Source organism: Lathyrus oleraceus, chromosome 4 (assembly GCF_024323335.1).
Source record: "Lathyrus oleraceus cultivar Zhongwan6 chromosome 4, CAAS_Psat_ZW6_1.0, whole genome shotgun sequence".
Classification (NCBI taxonomy): domain Eukaryota; kingdom Viridiplantae; phylum Streptophyta; class Magnoliopsida; order Fabales; family Fabaceae; genus Lathyrus; species Lathyrus oleraceus.
In genome coordinates this window covers 209273716-209284249 of record NC_066582.1, presented here as the reverse complement: position 1 = coordinate 209284249, position 10534 = coordinate 209273716, and positions in this window count along the sequence as shown.

Here is a 10534-nt window from a genome sequence, read left to right as displayed (position 1 = left end):
AAATATGAAGTTTGCTTCAAATACTTTTTGTGAGGCATGTTAGAAAGGAAAGTTTTCTAAAACTTCTTTTACAACTAAGAATGTTGTTTCCACCTCTAGGTCTTTGGAACTATTGCATATTGATTTGTTTGGTCCAGTTAAAATAGCTTTAGTAATGGGCAAGATGTATGGTTTAGTCATTCTAGATGACTACAATAGATGGACATTGGTAAACTTCTTAAGACATAAGGATGAGTGACATTATGTGTTTAGTATCTTTTGTTCACAAGTGCAAAACAAAAAAGGTTTAACAACTCTTAAAGTCAGAAGTGATCATGGTGGTGAATTTAAAAATAAATATTTTGAAAAACCTTTTGAAGATAATGGAATCTCTCATGATTTCTCTTGTCCTAGAACTCCTTAACATGATAGAGTTGCAGAGAGGAAAAATTATACTTTCTAAGAAATGGCCAGAACCATGACTAATGAGACAAATGTTGCAAAACACTTATGAGCCGAAGCAGTGAATACTACATGTTACATTCAGAACATAATCACTATAACACCTATTATGGATAAGACTCCTGATGGATTATGGAAGAACAAAAATCTCAACATTTCTTACTTTCATTCATTTGACTGTTTTTGTTTTATGCTCAATACTATAGACAACTTAAACAAGTTTGATTATAAAGCTCAGAAGTGTATCATGTTAGGATACTTTGAATTCTCAAAAGGATACATAGTATATAACATTGAAACCAAAATTGTTGAGGAATCAATTCATGTTAAATTTGATGATAAGTTTGACTCTGAAAAGTCAAACCAAGTTGAAAATTTTACAGATTTGAAAATTATCTATTCAAACAATGAAGATAAGGACTCTGAGGATAATTACTATGGAAATGATCAACATGAAACTAAACAATCAACACCAGAAGTTGTTGACACACTAATACCTTAGAGAAAGTATAAGCAAAAATCCTCTCATCCTGAAGAACTGATTATGGGGGACAAGACATAACCTATAAGAACCAATTCTTCATTTAGACAAGATGAAGAAATTCTTCTTCGTTTGATGTCTATCATTGAACCAACATTAATTGATGAAGCTCTACTAGACACATAATGGATATTTTCTATGCAAGAAGAACTTAATCAGTTCACCAGAAATGAGTTGTGGGATCTAGTGCCAAGACCCAAAGGAAAACATGTCAGTGTAACCAAGTGGATTTTTAGAAACAAATTAAATGAGCAAGGAGATGTGTTAAGAAACAAAGCCATACTGGTTGCACAAGGCTATACCCAATAGGAAGGGATTTACTATACTTAAACCCTTGCACCAGTGGCCAAGTTAGAATCCATTAGTCTCTTAATATCCTTTGCAGTAAACTATGATATTGTTTTTATATCAAATGGATGTTAAAAGTAAATTTATGAATGGATACATAACATAAAAAGTGTATGTTCATCAACCTCCTGGGTTTGAAAGTCATAAAAATCCTGATTTTATTTACAAACTTAAGAAATCATTGTATGGTTTGAAACAAGCTCCCATAACTTGGTATGACAGAATTAGTAACTTTCTTTTGAAAAATGGATTTACCAGAGGAAAGATTTACGCAAATCTATTATGTAAATCATACAAAAATTATATTTTAATAGTCTAGATTTATGTTGATGATATTATATTTGGTTATGCTAATGCTACTCTTTGTCGAGAATTCTCTAAGTCTATGTAGGTTGAGTTTGATATGAGCATGATGGGATAATTAAAATTCTTTATGGGAATAAAAATCAATCAAGGTCTAGAAGGATTCTATATTCACTAGAGCAATTATACAAAATAACTTTTGAAAAAGTTTGATATGGTTGATAGCAAACCAGTCAAGACTCTAATGCATCTAACTTGCACTCTGGGAAAATATGACGAAAGTAAAAAGGTAGAACAAAAAGTATACATGAGTATGATTGGTTCTCTCACATACTTAACTGCTTATAGACCTAATATCTTGTTTAGTGTATGTTTGTGTGCTAGATTCCAATCAGATCCTAGAGAATCCTAATCAATAGTTGTTAAGAGGATCTTTAGATATCTGAAAGGTACAACTAACTTTGTTTATTGTGTAAAATATCAAAAGATTACAAGTTAGTAGGTTATTATGATGTTGATTATGCTGTAGATAGACTTGAAAGAAAAAGCACCAATGGAAGCTGTCAATTTCTGGGTGACAATCTAATCTCATGGTCCAATAAAAGACAATCAACCATTGCATTATCAACATCAGAAGCTGAGTACATTGCAGTAGCTGGTTGTAACACACAAATTCTTTGGATGAAGAGTCAACTAGAAGATTATCAATTAAAAGAGAGTAACATTTCTATCTTTTGTGATAATATTTATGTTATCTGTTTGTCTAGGAATCCCATCTTACACTTTAGGGCAAAACACATTGAGATGAAAAATCACTTTATTAGAGACTATGTTTAGAAGGGATTTTCAAACTTCAAATTTATAGATACAAACCATCAATGTGTTGATATCTTTACAAAATCCCTTGCTAAAGATATATTTCTTTTTATTTTTAGGAATTTGAAAATGGAAAATTATCCAAATTAAATGATAAATGTCAATATGTATAGCCTCTGAATGGTTAAAATGTGATTCTGGGAAACGTGACTATGAACCAGTTAGCCCTTTGAATTTAGAAGGTTCTCTAGGTCAGAAGGTCCTAAGTAAGAATCCCTTTGGGAATTTCTGTCTTCTGGACTCTGAGTTATATTAATGGTTAAAATCAAGCGCTATTGTTGTGGCTAAGAAGTGAGACGATTGTCCAACTAATTCTTTCATCCGTAAAAAAACGCTTGAATGACCTTTGGGAGTTATTTTTTTGGGTAAAATAAAACCATGTTTTGGCTCCCCCAATGTCATTAATTATTTCTCCTTTCTAAAATAGTAATGATTTCCTATATCAAGCATTCCAATTAACATCCCTTGTTGTAGAATTTATTACCGTGGGTTTTGAGGTGGCTGTTGAGTTCTCATTCGTATCAGCTCTGAACCTTGATTCGGTCAAAATATTTTACACTTCCTTTTACCACTCTATTTAAACACCTTATCCACTACTCACTCCTCATAACCTATATTTTCTTTTCAAACCTTCTCTGAAAATTATTATTTTCTCTTTCAACTTAGCCAACCCTAAACCATAGAGATGGCTTCCAGAACTTTCATTGGTTATGAAAACCTTTTGTTCATCCTAAATGAAAAGTTTCTTGTCTTTGAAGAACTAAAGGAACAATGTTTGATATTCAAAGAACTGTCTCTTTTAAACGGTGGGACAACTTTTTTGACATGATCTATGGACCTATTTACCCTGTTCTCGTCAAAGAATTTTGGGTGAATGCATCCATTAAGCAAATTGGCCAGGATGCTCTTGAAATCCATTATGATATCCTTATATTCCCAATCATTGTTACTCCATCACTTATTACTAAAGCAATAAAGTGTGAAGATAATGGCTTTTGCATTGAGCAGTTCATCAATAACAACCCATTCATATCCAACATTCTTCAACATATTTATGCCAACAATGAAAATTCTGCAAATGCCTATACTCTCACTCCCATGGAAAAAATGTAGCATTTATTGTTGGTGACAATTTTCATGCAAAGAGAAACGGATATGGACTTGCTCACTTTTGATGACAAGCATCTCCCTTACTTCCTACTAACAAGGCCTAAAGTTAGCCTACCTCTCACCATCTCCAACTTCATGAAGTCAAATATCATGGCCTCTCATGAGGAAATATCTTTATTCATTCCTTATGGACGAGTTCTCTTAGAACTTTTCTCTCAGGAAGGAATAGTTAAAAAGGTGCAAAAAGCTGGCTTTACTGATGCTCTTGTAACCTCTTCTAGTCACCACCAATCTCTCCTCTAAACTATCTTTTCTCATATATTTTTTATCCTTTTCAATATACATCTGATAATTTTGACTGATTAATGGAGTATTTCTTTTCCTTCTTAATCAATGATATTATGCTTCCAGTCTTATCTATATTTTTTTATAGATGACAAAAGGGAAGAAAAGGAGAAACTGATAACCAAATATGATTTTGATTCCTTTTTATCCTATGATAAATCCAGAACGTTTAACAATTTTGTTGGATAATTTATGAGATTATTGTGCTTATTGAATTTTCTGCTAAATCAATTCTTTTTCTAAGTCTTAAACTCACGGGGAGCTCGCAAACCTCACTTTGTGTACTTAAGCTAAGAAGATTTTGAAGGTCTAAAACTCAAGGGGAGCTTACAAACCTAACTCTAATTTGAGTTGATTTTTTATTAAGTAAAAATTGTCCATCAAAATACTAGTATTTGTCATCATAAAAAAGGGGGAGATTGTTGGAACAAGTTTGGTTTTACGTCTACAATCCTTAAGTTTTGATGATAACAAAGTAAAAAGAAAATTTTTCTACACTAATAGTTTCATTAAGTGTCCAAAATCTTAAAGATAAGGAAAGAAAATTCTGGACTCTGGATTAAGTGGACTCTGGATAGAGCAGACTTTGGGCAAAGCAGACTATGGACAAAGCAAACTCTAGATTCTGGACAAGACACTACGAACCTGGACAAGAGACCCTGAACTCTAAATAAGAGACTCTGGACTCTAGACTTTAACATATTCTAAAAAACAAGGTTAAATATGAAGAAGTGTTTAACTGATAGTCAACCATCTGGATAACCAAGTCAAGACTCCTGGAACAAACAACACAAATTTACTCTCATAACCCAAGCCTAATTTTCACTTGACTCTGATGTCTAATATTCATGGCTATGAACTCTGATCAAGCTTCAAATCAACTCAAATACGAATCCAATGATTTAGAGAATAATGTTGAAGGAATATTCTTGGAAATAGAACATTCAAGCAGCAAAATCAAATGTTTCTTTAAAAGGACAAATATGCTGGAATTATTAAGGAATGTACTACCAATAGATCTCCATAATTCATAACTCAATCTCGCAGCATTATTACAACTGTGAAATTGAAGAAGTTTCCAATTCTATCCTCCAATAGTACTATTCATCATCTATTTAAAAAGGACACGGAATTTTGAAGAATACATGAAGAAGAAGAATAACAACAATGTGAGAAAAAGAAGAACAACAAACGAGAGAAACAACAATTGCAACCTCATTACACTTAGAGCTTTTACTTGTATATTTTTCTAAGTGTAAACTTTGAAATTCATCTTGTGTATCTGCTTGTTTAGAAGCATTGATGTAAACACACACTCTTTATATTTTAACTTTGGTTAAATTCCTTGAGGGACTAAGTTTAACTTGTAGCCTCGGGAAGTTATTGACAATTGGTATTTGAGTTTGTAATCTGTTTGATTAGTGGATTAAGTCATTGTGAAAGGGAAAAATCACTCTGACAAGTGGTCTAGATTAGCTTAGTTAATAGTGAACCAGTACAAAAATCTTATGTATTTATATCATTGTTGTTCTTGTCATTGATTTGCAAAATATTGTCATATCTGAAACCAATTCAACCCCCCCCCCCCCCCCCCCCCCCCTTTCTTATGTTTCACGAACCTTCAAATTTCTCTTCATCTAATAAATTATTACGATATTTCAAAACCATATTTAATAAGAGACTCTTGACACACCCTTCACATCTAGCATGCTTCGTGTGTGAATATAAATGTTGGATGGTTAGATAGGAGACTTTTGACATACCCTCACGTCTAGCACGCTTGGTGCAATGATATAATGTTATGTTGTGTGGTTAGATAGCATAATTCTAATAGGAAGTGGCCCAACACATATTGAATAGCCTTTAATAATCACTTAGATTATCATATTGGTCTTAACTGATTCTTAATAAAAACACCTTACTAAATTGTCTTGAAAGTAATAATTGCTAATACTTATAAACATAATCATATTTTCAAGTAATATCTTATTTGATGTGCAACTCTTTAAAATATTCATTTATAGTCCGAAAATACTTCACAGTATGACCATAATAAAAGAGGAAATACGCATCCCACCCCATGGGGTGCGCCCCACACCTATGAAAATCCAAAAAAATCCCTTAATGGTGGTTAGAGATGCATCTTTGAATGCACCTAATACCACACCAACCCTCATAATTCAGCCACATGCTCCATTTTGCCAAAATATGGTACGAAGATGTATCTCCATAAATTTTATGAGGTGTATCCGAAGATGCATCTATGTAAAATCCCTTGTACTCATTTATAGTGTTTTTATTCATTTAGCTGGTTTATTTAACAACTCAGTAATATTTCCAGAGATGCATGTCTGGAAATGTCAAGCGGGAAATTGAATAAAACACCATCTTGCATGTTCCTTTTCCTAATAATCAAAGCATATTTCACACTCAAAACCCTTAAAAAAAATTCTTCCATTCTCGATCACTATTTTAATACCAAAACATCATTATAGTATTTTATCACATCAAAGGGAGTACAAGAAGCTGAAATCTAAGGTAAATTTCATTCATTTCATCTTTCATTCCTTTCATTAATTTGATTTTTGAGCTGAGAAAAAGAACGTTGAGTCCGGAGATGTATATTTGGACTAAGCTTCACGTGTTCTGGAGATGCATCTTAGGATTTGCCTGATACTTTGAGTTTTGAATATATTTATATGTTATGAATGATGTTAGATATGGTTCCCCCAAATATGTTTCTCAAACCTACTGCGAGGATGGTATCATATCCTAAATTTTATCCCATGTTTTTTCATCAGCATAGCATGATCATTCCATTTGATCATGCAGTCCATCAACCATAGAAATTCATTAGAATTAGGTATAAAAATCAACCAGGGATAAAACATTTTAAAGGATTTTAGTGGCATGCATTATTTTATCTATGGGTTGAGGAATCATGGCTATTCCTTATCCTTAGAGAATTTTCCATTCCATTGCATTTATCCGGGTACCAAATGGATGATAAATCAAGAATATTTGATTCCATCTATGTCTCCGAAAAGCATCATTGTCTTCATGATTGAGAATCATAAGTCAAAATTCCAAGAGTTGACTTTTGCAATTGGTTTTAATCATGGATCCTAATGTCATTTCATCTAAATCATTGTTTTCATTGTATTTATGATTGTTGGTTAGATATATTAGGTCTAAGAAGTGATCCTTTATTTTTAGTCCTCTGCATCATTGCCATTTCATCGATATATTTTTTTATTTGAGGGTCAAGAGTCAAAGTTAGACTTTTAATACTAGTTGATTTACATTGTGCCAATTTCATTTTTAGCACCCAATAATTTTCATTTTTGAGATTAGAGAACACCGAAGAAATTGAGGTCTTTTTTTTACCTTTACATTTTTTATGACAGTCTTGGACTTTTTTTTTCTTTTTAGTTAACATTGAGTTTGGTTAAGTGTGTATTTAGGTTACTTGGCACCCTTATAGTACATGGCAAGATTATATTTTTTTAAAATATAAAACAGAGTTACTTTCGATTAAAAAAAAATAGAAATTTATTTGAATTTTTTACATTATACCACGATCCAAGAATTCTTTCTATGCATGTCCTAAGCGAAAAAACTGCTCACACTACCATAGCCATGACCTTGGACCTAAGCATAAACATGACTATGTTGGTGCAAAGGTAGAATAAAAGATGAATATTCTATTAAGAGAATGACGGCTACAAAACATGATAAAAGTTACAATGATTGTCACCCTATTTATAAGCTAAAACTAGGGTTACTAGAATAGGATAAAATACTGAAATACCCTCTAACAAACTTAGGGGCTAAGAAAATAATATAATTAATAAATATGAATTACTTCTAATACCATCCCTTAATTCATATTCCATCAAAGCTTGTAACACCAATTCCATCCCTTAATCTGAGGAATTGATCAGTCTTGATAGCTTTCGCCAGAACATCTGCCAACTGTTTCTGAGTGCTGCAGTGTACAACTTCTAACACTCCCCTCTGAACTTGATGTCTCAGAAAATGATATTTGGTCTCAATGTGCTTGCTGCTCCCATGCAACACTGGGTTTCTGGCAAGATTGATTGCAGACTTGTTGTCAATCATCAGCTTCAGAGGTTTGTTTACTTTAATCTTCAGATCCTGCAATAGATTCAGAATCCACACAGCTTGGCATGCAGTAACAGCACCTGTAATGTATTCAGCTTCACAAGTTGACAATGCCACAACAGGTTGCTTCTTGGAACACCAAGAAATGGGACCTCCCAGAAATTTGAATAAGTACCCAGACGTACTTCTTCTGTCAACTCTGTCTCCACACCAATCAGAATCTGAATAACTCAGAAGTTCTGACTCATCCTTTCTTCCAGAAGGAAATAATACTCCATACTTCAGAGTTCCCTTGATATACCTCAGAATCCTGACAGCAGCTTGGTAATGGGACCACTTAGGTTTACTCATGAACCTACTAACCATCCCAATTGAATAGCAAATATCAGGTCTGGTATTGCACAAATACCTCAGAGAACCAACCAACTGTTTGAAGGTTGTAGCATCCACATCCTTTCCATCAGAGTCAGAATCCAGTTTCTGATTTGTATCAGAAGGTGTGACAGCAATCTTACAATTCTTCAGTTCAAATCTTTTCAGAAGTTCTAATTCATACTTGAGCTGATGCAAAATAATACCTTTCTCAGAGTATCTGAATTCCATCCCTAGAAAGTATGTCATTTTGCCTAGATCAGTCATTTCGAATTCATTCATCAGAACTTTCTTGAACTTGGCTATCTCCTGTTCAGAACTTCCAGTCAGCAGTATATCATCAACATATAAACATACCAGAGTCATATTTCCTTCAGAAGTATGCTGAACATAGACACCGTACTCCATCTCACATTTCTGAAAGCCTTGCTTCTTGAAAAATGAATCAATCTTCTGATTCCAAGCTCTGGGCGCTTGTTTCAATCCATATAGAGCTTTGTATAATCTGTACACCATCCCTTCCTGATTCTTTTTCACAAATCCAGGAGGTTGTGACACGTAAACTTCTTCTTCTAATGGACCGTTCAGAAATGCAGATTTTACATCTAAATGCATCAGAGGCCAATTCCTGTTAGCAGCTATTGCAATCACCATTCTGATTGTTTCATGTCTTGCTACAGGTGCAAACACTTCAGAGTAATCCAACCCAGGTTTCTGTAGAAATCCTCTGGCTACCAACCTTGCTTTATGTTTGCCAATTGAACCATCTGGCTTTAACTTCTGCTTGAAAACCCATCTGACGCTGATGGCTTTCTTGTCTTTTGGAAGTTCTGTCAGCTTCCAAGTCTTGTTTCTCTCTATAGCATCAAGTTCTTCTTTCATGGCCTTCAGCCAGAGCTTCTGCTTAAGAGCCTCTTCTGTACTTATGGGTTCAGAGTCTACTAACATGGCACACTGAATAACTTCTCCTTCAGAGTCTACTTCAGTGTCTTGCAGCATGTCAAATTCTGCATATCTTCTGGGGATGTTTCTGATTCTTTGTGGTCTCTGAACTTGTTCAGAGTCTTGAGCTCCAGAGTTTCTAGCTTCAGATGGTTGACTTCCTCCAGAGCTTTGACCATCTTCAGGGGCTGGCATATTTCCAGAGTCTGAATTGCCACCAGAATCTGGATTACCATCAGAGTCTGGGTCATCAGAGTCAGGATCATCAGAGTCTGAAACATCAGAGTCTGCAACATCAGAGTCTGGAACATCAGAGTCTGGAACATCAGATTCTGGATCACTATCAGAGTCAGAATCAACGTCAGAATTTACTCCAACCTCAGAAATTCTGAACTCTGACCTTTCTTCAGAAGTTCTAACATCAGAATCAGATTGAGACTTATCCCAATTCCAAACTTCTGATTCCTTCACAATCACATCTCTGCTGAATTCAATTTTATTGGTTTCTGGACAATAGAGCTTGTATGCACCTGTACTGTGGTACCCTATCAGAATCATCACTTTGCTTCTATCATCCAGCTTCTGTCTTCTGGCTTCTGGAACATGTTTATAGCAAACAGAACCAAACACCTTCAGATGACTAACACTTTGCTTATCTCCAGTCCACTTCTGTATTGGAACTATTTCCTTCAACTTCTTCGTAGGACATCGGTTGAGTACATACGTTGCAGTGGCAACAGCTTCTCCCCAGAGCTTCTGAGGAAGTTTCTTCTCCTTTAGCATGCTTCTCACCATATCAAGCAAAGTGCGGTTTCTTCTTTCAGCAAGACCATTGTGTTGAGGGGTATAAGGAGCAGTAACCTCATGCTCAATTCCATTCTCCTCACAGAATTTCTGGAATTCTTTGGAGTTATACTCACCTCCACCGTCAGTTCTAAGAATCTTCAACTTCTGACCACTCTGATTCTCAGCCTTCATTCTGAACTTCTTGAATTCATCAAACACCTCGTGTTTAAACTTAATAAGGGATACCCATGTCATTCTTGTGAATTCATCAACAAATAACACAAAGTATTTATTCCCTCCAATCGATGCTACTGGAAATGGACCACACACATCAGAATGTACAAC